The 9,111-nt window shown below is 39.4% G+C and overlaps 1 long non-coding RNA gene across 1 annotated transcript in view; it reads right to left on the bottom strand.

Annotated features, from left to right (window-relative positions):
* Positions 1-7,668: 7,668 nt before the first annotated feature.
* The window catches only part of LOC136105983 (uncharacterized), a 37,472-nt gene continuing 36,029 nt past the window's right edge, over positions 7,669-9,111 (bottom strand). The window contains exons 3-4 of the long non-coding RNA XR_010652064.2: positions 8,841-8,983; positions 7,669-7,724 (exon numbers count right to left, since the gene is read on the bottom strand). This is a non-coding gene — a long non-coding RNA (uncharacterized lncRNA). The remainder of the gene's footprint in view (positions 7,725-8,840; positions 8,984-9,111) is intronic.

The raw sequence follows: 9,111 nt of genomic DNA, 5'->3' as shown, positions 1-9,111 counted from the left end.
TGCACCTGCAAAAAAAGCTACAGCTGTCATAAGCTAGTTTATTACTCAAGAAGCTCCAATTCCAGGTGTTTAGCTAGTAATTTCTCCCATTTAGTGATCTGACATTCTTCAGAATTTTTGGCAGTGAACATTTACTCAACTGTTTTCTTTATGTAAGGATTTATTAATTAAAAAAAAGTATCATTTTATTTTAGGTATTCCAGAATACATGTCTTCAAGTTTAATTTTAAGACGACAAAAGTATTAATTTAAAAACTAAAAGATGCATGGCTGTGTGTCATAAAAACACATACAGAGTCCTCATCACTAAAGAACAGCTGACAAAAGGACAAGAACCTAAATGGATTAATTCGTATGGTTTTTTTTGTGCAGAGGATTTTCCTCGCACCTGCAGCTGAGAACTGAGCCTCTCCTGGTATGAGACACGACAGAAACATTTTACTGGTGTATGTGATTCCTTTTACCACAATCTGAATTTTGCAGGAGAGGCTACGCACCATTGTTTTGCCAATGGAAAGGAGAATTGGAAAAGCTCGTGTATTTGTTTGATGATAAATTATGATTTGTACCAGTTGCACCTGATAGAGATCTTTCCCTCTGGCTATTTACACCAGCCTGGCAATGAACTCTCTTCCCAACACACCCTCACTCTCAGACAACATGACAGAAACAGCACAGCTGTAAAATCAGTGTTCTGTATCCGTCCAAATACTCACTCAAAATGCTATCCAAACCCCGCTACCTGATTAGAAATTAGTTAGCTAAACAAATTCGACTTCTGGGTAAATAAGAAAGCTTTCCTGATCAATGACTGGGTGCAAGTCTAGCTCACAGTTTCACACCACAATGGCTTGGTTGAGTTGTTCCCATCCCCATTGGCAGGAGCAGGGCATCAACACTAACAGCTCTGGGAGGCTGGCAGGAGGGCAGGACCAGGGTGTACACACCTCCAGCTCTGAGCAATGGAACCATAACACCCAAACTGGGTTTTAGAGCTGGGTACTAATTTTTTCCCACTCTATTCTCAACATTTGGCACTAGGAAATCCCGTTCCAGGGGCCAGAAATCTGTAGTGTAGCAGAGGTCAGGCAAGGGAGCTCCAGAATGCAGTCTCCCCTGAGGGGTCACAGTATATGTACTTCATGTTTTAGTCAGCCCTCAGAGCTTGTAACATTACACTGATTTCAAACAGCTTTCTGTAAAAAGAGATATTTCTTTTTAATTTCTGCATTGAAATGCTGGAGATTATGTTGAAGATGTCACTTGGAACTTAATTACCAGTGCTAAATGATACCAGTAAAAATTGTATGTTGGTCCTCAGCTCCTGGAAAAGGATTGATTTGCTAGTAGGGTAAGAATTTGAAACTATATTAAATAAGAAAGTAATTAAGTTTTTCACCAGTTCTGAGTTTGCAGCACAGGATTATACACAGCCAAAAGGTCCAGGAGCACTGGGACCAGGCAGGCACACACCTGGGAAAGAGCAAGATGAAACATCCAACCAACTTTTCCATGAGGCCCTGTAGAAATACTTCCCAATCAAATGAAATCTTGAATAAAAAAAATTCAAATGAAAATTTAGGTAAACAAAAATTTTACAACAAAGTAAAAATGTTTCTATGAAATAAAATTTTTGCTTATTCTAACATTCAGAACAGGCATAGACTAAAGAAAAGTGCCAAAAGTAGTAACTGAAGAGCTGTCACCACACTGCAGCGAAGGACATACACCCACAAGTTCCCCTTAGCAACACCTCCTTGTCTGATGAAAACCACTATAGTTCACAATTCCTCTATACGAGTGTCAGCCTACCTGGAAATGACAACTTAAATGTGCAGAACAGACAAAAAGAATCCGTAAATCTCTCAGTCCTGTATTTTGCGAGATGCACTATACGTTCAAGACCAATTAAGAACTTTAAAACCTTTGCGAATACTCACAAAAGTTATGTCTGCTAAAGCCATTAAGTTTGCAAAACTTGCATAGGGGAATCATAGATGAATTTTGCAAGGGAGGCTCTTGACACACTGATGTAATTTTTCATGTTTTGGAAAACACCACAAATTACAGCAATCATTGAATCAAGTCTGAATGCCTTTCTGAAAAATGTGCATTAGTCAAATATAAACCATTCAGTAAATACATGGAAAACATAATGCCCTGGAAGAAATAAACAAGTGATATGCACCACATCAGACTAAACAAGCTAGCTGTTTTTTCTTGGCCTTGCACTATCTTTGAAATCCTTGGAAAGCAATCATAAAGAAAAGTTTGAAAATTAAATAAAAGAGAAGAAATGGTTCTGTCTCCCCACCAACTCATGTCTGACTCAGTGCAGAGCAGCCTAGAGCCCAACATATCATCTTCCTTTAGTCCCTTCATGCTGACAGTGAAAAACACTATAAAAAAGCCCACTATATCTGGCCATCAGGAAATTGCCTCTATGTATAAGGATTCCTCAGTTGCTCAGAGTTGAGGAAATTAGGCTGCTCCTCCCAGACAGCATGTGATGAGCCAGACAAGGGGGGCTGAGGAGTCACTTCTCCCTCCCAATGCTCCTAGCAGTGGGGGGCGTTCCTGATTTTGGACCAAAATTGGCACACACCAAACCAGCTGAGGCTCAAATGATACTGAATACGGTGCGTTTCATCCCAACCTGATCTGAAGTTCAGGTCTGGTCTCAGGACAACTGCATCGTTAAGCAATCAGCTAGATGGTGGGGTTAATCAAGATGCCTTGCTGGCTGGATACATCACCTCCTGTGTGGGGAGGGAAAATGAAGAGAAGAAAAACTAGCTGACATCAGGAAAATTGAGAAGCTGTAATTCATACTGAATTGGCCCAGAAATAATCAGATTCCTAACTCCTTTATTTGTTCCTGGACTGGATCCATTCTGACCAGATAAACTCCTCCTCAGTACAATACACAGCTTTGCACGTTGATGTAATGAAGTGATGGGTCACGCCGGTGCTATCATACCCAGGATTTATGAGGAGACATAATGGCCTGAAATCAGGAATTGGAGGGGGCAGAGATAATTCAGTTCAGCTCTGCAAACAAGTCTGTAAGGCATGTTTAAACGGGTGGCATGAAATCAATCAAATTAAGGTGCGTGCATGGGTGTATCTCTAACCTCAGAGGGATTCTAGTGTACTTAAGTACAAGATCTGACCAATTGGGAGCCAATGCATTAACTGGGTACATTTATTAGCAAAAGCAGGCACACCTCCTACAGGTAATTCAGCATATTTCCTCTCATTTTCTGAAAATAAAATGCTCAGTGAGATACAAAAGCTGCCTCCTCTGTTAATCACCTCTTGCCTCTGTTTGGCACGATACTTGCATTCTTCATTCAGCAGCAGCTGTGCATAGTTGGTCAAACACTCCAAGTTGTTTGTCAAAGTTTTCCTAAGGCTTTTCATCTCCCTGCTTTCCTGTGAGGTGCCCAAACATAAGTCATCTCTGTTGGCTTTTGGAGCAGATTAATTCAGAGCACAGCTTCAGAACTGGCAGGTAATCAGTTAGCTGGAGTTTAAAGTGAAGCATTTTTCCCTAACAAGGGCAACAAGAAGGTGGGAAAGGTATTTCTGAATTAGCACATTTTAATTCAGGTAATATGTTCCCTAGAGGCACACCTCTAATGCCAACTCATGGGCAATTCTTTCAGTAAATGCGATCTGAAAAGCCGCTGGAGGTAGAGGAAAACGAATCAAAACAGACGATATGATTTATCACTTCTCAAATGCAGAGGGGGATATCAAATTGTAGCCTCAAGCTTTTGGGCCCTTAAGCACACTATACCACCCTAGATCCATGGTGACAGAAGGAGAACAACTCCTTCTAACATCAGTCTCACTTGTCCTCACCCTGCTGGAGATGTTACTGTAAGGAGTTGGCATCAGGGTAGAACCACGGGCCAGCAAGAACCAGGGACCCAGGGCTCTCTGCAGCACCCCTCAGCTAACTGGTAGCATAATACAGGAAAATGGATTTTGGTTGTCTGACCACATACAGCCTTTGCCACACAGTGAAGAGGGAAATGGGTCATATCTGCAACATCTTGAAGTCCTGGTCCACAGCCAGCTAACCGGTAACAGGAGTCTTCTGTAATGATGAACTCCATGGAACTTTTAAAGATGAATATGAATCCCTCATAGACAGGAACTCTTGTTAACATCCACCCTCAAAATGCTTATCTTTACAAAACAGGAGAGAGGGCAGCATGGGACCTGCCCTCAACTGACAGTGGGAGCCTGGCTCCTACCTGTGCTTCAAGAGTTCTCCTACCAAATTTATGCCCAAATTTTGTGATATGGTATTAGGCCGGGTAGATGCACAGATAGTTGAGAGAGGTCAGAGATCAACTGGACACACCGTGGCTCCAAATTGATTCATGAATGTGAAAAACTTTCTTACCTTAATCAATGGGAATATTCATGTGCATGAAATTAGATAGGCAAGATCAGAATCAATCCCCAGAGAAACAAAATGACAGTTATTTATCATGACTGCTTCGTTTTTCTGGGAGGCGAAAACAAAAGGAAAGATTTGAATTATACCTATTTGATGCGTAACATTGCAGTAGACAGACTAGTCCTTGTAATCCACTGGCACCATCAGCAGAGAACTAAATCAAATCTGTTTTTATTCATCTTGTATTAATACAATCCATTGCAATGGTTATTCAATATTTATGTTGTCTGTGTGAATTACTGCATATTTCATTCTCTTTTGAAAAACTAGGATAGTTGAAATAGTGCAGCATTGCTTTTTTATCTGACAGTGCTTTAATCTTTTGCTCATCATGGTTTTACCTGAACTGTTGTTTGAAAAAATAAATGAGGTTTTTGCAAGATAAGGGGTTCCCATATTAGAATTCTATGGTCATGGTATTATTTATAAGAAGTGTCAGGTGTATCATGATAAGTGCTTGAATATCTGTTTTTTCACTGTCTGTGTTAGTTTGAAGAAATAGCATCCACCACAGTGAAAAACATCTACAACAGCTCAAACTATAGCCAAAATAGTCAAATTCCACTGTTCAGGGAGATAATCACTTAGAGAGGTCAGGAAAGATTTTCTACTCTGCTTACAGGAATAAATGCACTTTGTGGCTCTCCTCAGCTTGTTATAGCCAGCATGGCATTCTCAATTTGGTGCAAAATATCTCACAGAAAAATAGATTTCTCTAAATCATTAGAATATGCCTGCTGCTGCACTCCAGCCTTTCATAATTTGTCTCACAATGAGATTCTCAACCCAGCATCATGTTCTATTTGGCAGTGAAGAACCAGCAGAAAAATTGATGGAGAAAATCTGCAGATCACCTGCCACCTTCTAGCAGCCCAGCATGTCCAGGGTGTGGGTGAAGGGTTTGCAACTGTTGTCCCTGAAAAACCTTGCTCCTGTAGGGACGCTGTCATATATTTGTTAAGTTTGGTTCCAGGTCCTGGAAGACATGAGAGATATCAAAACAACATCAGGAAGGTCCAGGAAGATGTGAGCATGATCCACAACGCAGGTTTGAGAATCAGCATTTTGCATGGCTCCTATTTCATATAGAAGGATTCAAATGAAGAACTTAGAACGACCTTAAAAACTGAACACAGAAACAAGAGGCAGCTCTTAATGGTGCTGTGCCATAATCCATGCTACCCCAAACCATCCTTTGAGGCAAGAAACTGAAAAACCCCATACAACAGCTCCATAAAACAGAAAAATAAAGTATAAACAGAAAAATAAGACCAGACGCCAATGTGTACCCAAAGGAACCATTAAAAGCAAAATGTTTGTCAGTATAGGATGCTCCACTGCACACATCTGGTGCTCTCAGCAATACAGAACATTTCTTTAATTGCTACACCTGAGACCAAGAGCAAGAAATAAATCTAGGGACTGATCTCAATGTATTTGAGACAGGTGGAGATGAGTAGCAGCATGAGGATTTAATTGCCAATAATCAAGCAGTTATACATTACTACATTCAACAGATATGTTCAGGATATAGATACATGTCTATAATTTGATGTCTGTTTTTTAATTTCTTCTGGTGCCAGACTTTGTAGAGATACCCATGGTAAACCTCCCTTTTGGTATATATCACCCAATACTTTTTACAGAATCCAAGATGTCAGTATGGCAACATCCAGTGGAAAAGACAATGGACCAGAAGCCACGGCAGCTGGGCTGACTCCAAATTGCTGCTGCTTCTTATGGGGTCATTGTGAGTTCCTGAACTTTTCTGTTTCTGTTTTATTTACTCAGGCTGTAAGTACTGCCTAGATGTTTAGACGGCACCTTGCATAATGAATCCTCAGTCTCTCCTGGGCCCTTAGAAACGTGCAAGTTAGTATTGTCCCCTCAAATTAGTGACTTAACCCTTTCCATACAACAAACACAATGAAGCCAATGCATCCATCAAGAGAAAAGTATTCAAAGTTAGGCACAATACAACAAAGTAGATAACTACCACTACTCTGAGAAGCTGTTTGATATTTCTAAGCGGGAAAATGAGCTCCTTGTCCTGTCACTCAGCATGTCTAGTGCCTTCACCTGTTGATAAGATGGTGAGATGTTCATTCCACTTTTTTCTAAGTGGTGTGAGTCCATATAAAAGGTACTTTTAAATAAGGATGTGAACATTTTAACATCAATATTTAAAATGTTTTTCTCTGAACCCAAGCTGAATATTCTGAAATGGATTCTAATAATTTATTTCAGGGTAACACCAAAGTTCGCCTTTTCATAATGACTCAATTTGCTATAGCTTATCCTTTTGTGAAATTGCCATCTGTTATTATTACCTGTAGGTTTTTCAGTTGTATTTCTTGCAGACCTGTCAGCCTGGTACTCCATTTACCCAAAATTTTGAGTTCTTATCCCTGTCATTACCCAGATCAAGAATGGCGTCTCTTGAACTATGGTGACTGCCTTACAGTATTTCCTCGTCCTTTGCGAGGTGAAAATTTAGTCATTCATTGCCTTGCAGTACATTAAGATCTGGAAAAGATATCACATTCCCAAGTCTCATTCATCAAGTTGGTCCTCAGATACACACCCAATGATAATCATGTTCGTAGGACTCACCAATAAGCACATGATATGGAGGTGTCCTTAAAAGAGTCACTAGGTTTGAGCAAATTTAAGGCAGTTCAAATAGTCTCTTTTCCACTCAATTTGCTGTGCTTTGACACAATTTATTAAAAAGAAGAAATACTTGAACTAAAAAGCAGACTGGACTTTTTTTTTTTTAAACTGACAGCGAATTTTGAAGGTATGATGGCCCATTGCTCTGACTAATAGCGGTGCAGCCAGAGGAGAGGACTGTGTGCAGTGTTCAGCAATCAAAGCCATCAGTCCTGCCTGTCATGATCAGACTGCAATTTTTGGCAAGTGTAGGCAACAGTTTCCTGATTTCATCTTTTACAGAGCACAAGCAGAATAGGACATCAACACCTCCTTTCTCTGAAGAGCAGTGGCTCATTTTATCTGCATCTGCTGGATATCTATCTCCTTGGAGACTTGCTCTGCAGATCCTATCAGGCTTGTGTAGGCAATGCCAAAAGATGCTACCTTAAAATTCTGAAAATTGTCAAATCAGAACCAAGCCTCAGATTTGCTGATCACCCCCCTTTTGATGTTCAGGGGAGTTGAACACATTTAAAATACCTGATTTAGTTTGCAAGGAATGCAGTGGTTTTTTAACAAAGCTTGAATTTTCACCCTAAAACCAAACAAACATTAAGCATATCAAAATGGTTTTGTTTGTTCAGAAGAAAATAAAAATAATCAAGTCAATATCAGAACTGAAAAAAAAAAAAACCCAACCAACCAACCCACCCACCCACCAACCAAAAAACACCCCAAACAAACAAAAAACCCCAACCAACCCCAACAAAAAACACCACTAAAACTCACAAAACCCCAAACACCAGCTATGCTGGCCCCAGAATACATTTTGTGATACAGTTGTTACACAATATATTTTCATGCTGTATTACAGATACACAAACAAAATATTGAACACACATTTAGTGTGTAATAAAATAAAAACTAATAAGAAATGCATAAACATTGATGCTACCTACCAATGTCTAAACAAAACATTTCCTCTTTGTTCTATCTTTCAGAAACTTCTCAATCAGTGGACTTCCAGAGTACATTTCTTTTTCTCTCTAATGAGAGATTTCCCTATACAAAGTTTTGCGGTTTTTTTTTTTATTAGTTCAATAACATTGTAATTATTTATTTCCCATTTAAAAAGATCCTGAATACCATAAAGTTGAATTTCAGGCTGCAAATACCTCTTCATTGTGCAACTGCCTCTTCCACATAATTACTTCAAACTTATTTAAGACTTTTATTTCAATTTCATTTAAACTAGATTTCCTGAAGCTGAAAAAACTTTGAGTTTTCTTTTTGTCTTCCCCTCATTACCACTTCCCACGTAATGATGCCATAATTATTCACTATTTGATATTCTTCAGCTTCAGATTTATTTATTTTAATTTCCTAATTTCTTATGAGAAACACTGATAAGGAAATATTTCAAGAGGCTTGTAAATAACCAACAAGGACCACAAAGATACGGTTATTTTTATTTATAGCTAAAGTTTTTTGCTATGCTAGCTGAAATAGCATGTTCGTGGAGTTTTTCAGTGCAGTTTGTACTATTCATCGCCAATAACTAGCATGAACTGTGCATCCTATTTTAAAACCTCAAGGTATTTTTCTGGTTGCCATTACTGCAATGTGCTGTATTCTGGAGAACCTGCAGTGGAGTAACAAATTGCATGGCAGTGAAAGGCTCTCCTTTTGATTTGGCTCCAGTCAGGCTTACCAAAAAGAAGAAAATGCTTCCACTCCTGTAGGGTTGCATGGCTGCCTGGCTTCCCTGTACAGGATGAGCTGGAGTTCATTCTTCTCCAGATTTCAGCTACTTAACTTAGAGATGGTTTTTTTTAAGTTATTTTTATTGTACTCCTGCAAAACAGATGAGAAAAAAAACCACACCACAACCTGCCCTGAAAGCATGAATTTGCAATATTTTCCCATCCTGCCATGTAGGTCTAAGAGACAATACGGGTTAGCTAGTACACACAGCTCCCAGC

Source organism: Patagioenas fasciata, chromosome 10, assembly GCF_037038585.1.
Source record: "Patagioenas fasciata isolate bPatFas1 chromosome 10, bPatFas1.hap1, whole genome shotgun sequence".
Taxonomy (NCBI): Eukaryota; Metazoa; Chordata; class Aves; order Columbiformes; family Columbidae; genus Patagioenas; species Patagioenas fasciata.
This window is presented reverse-complemented; position numbering and strand designations above follow the sequence as displayed.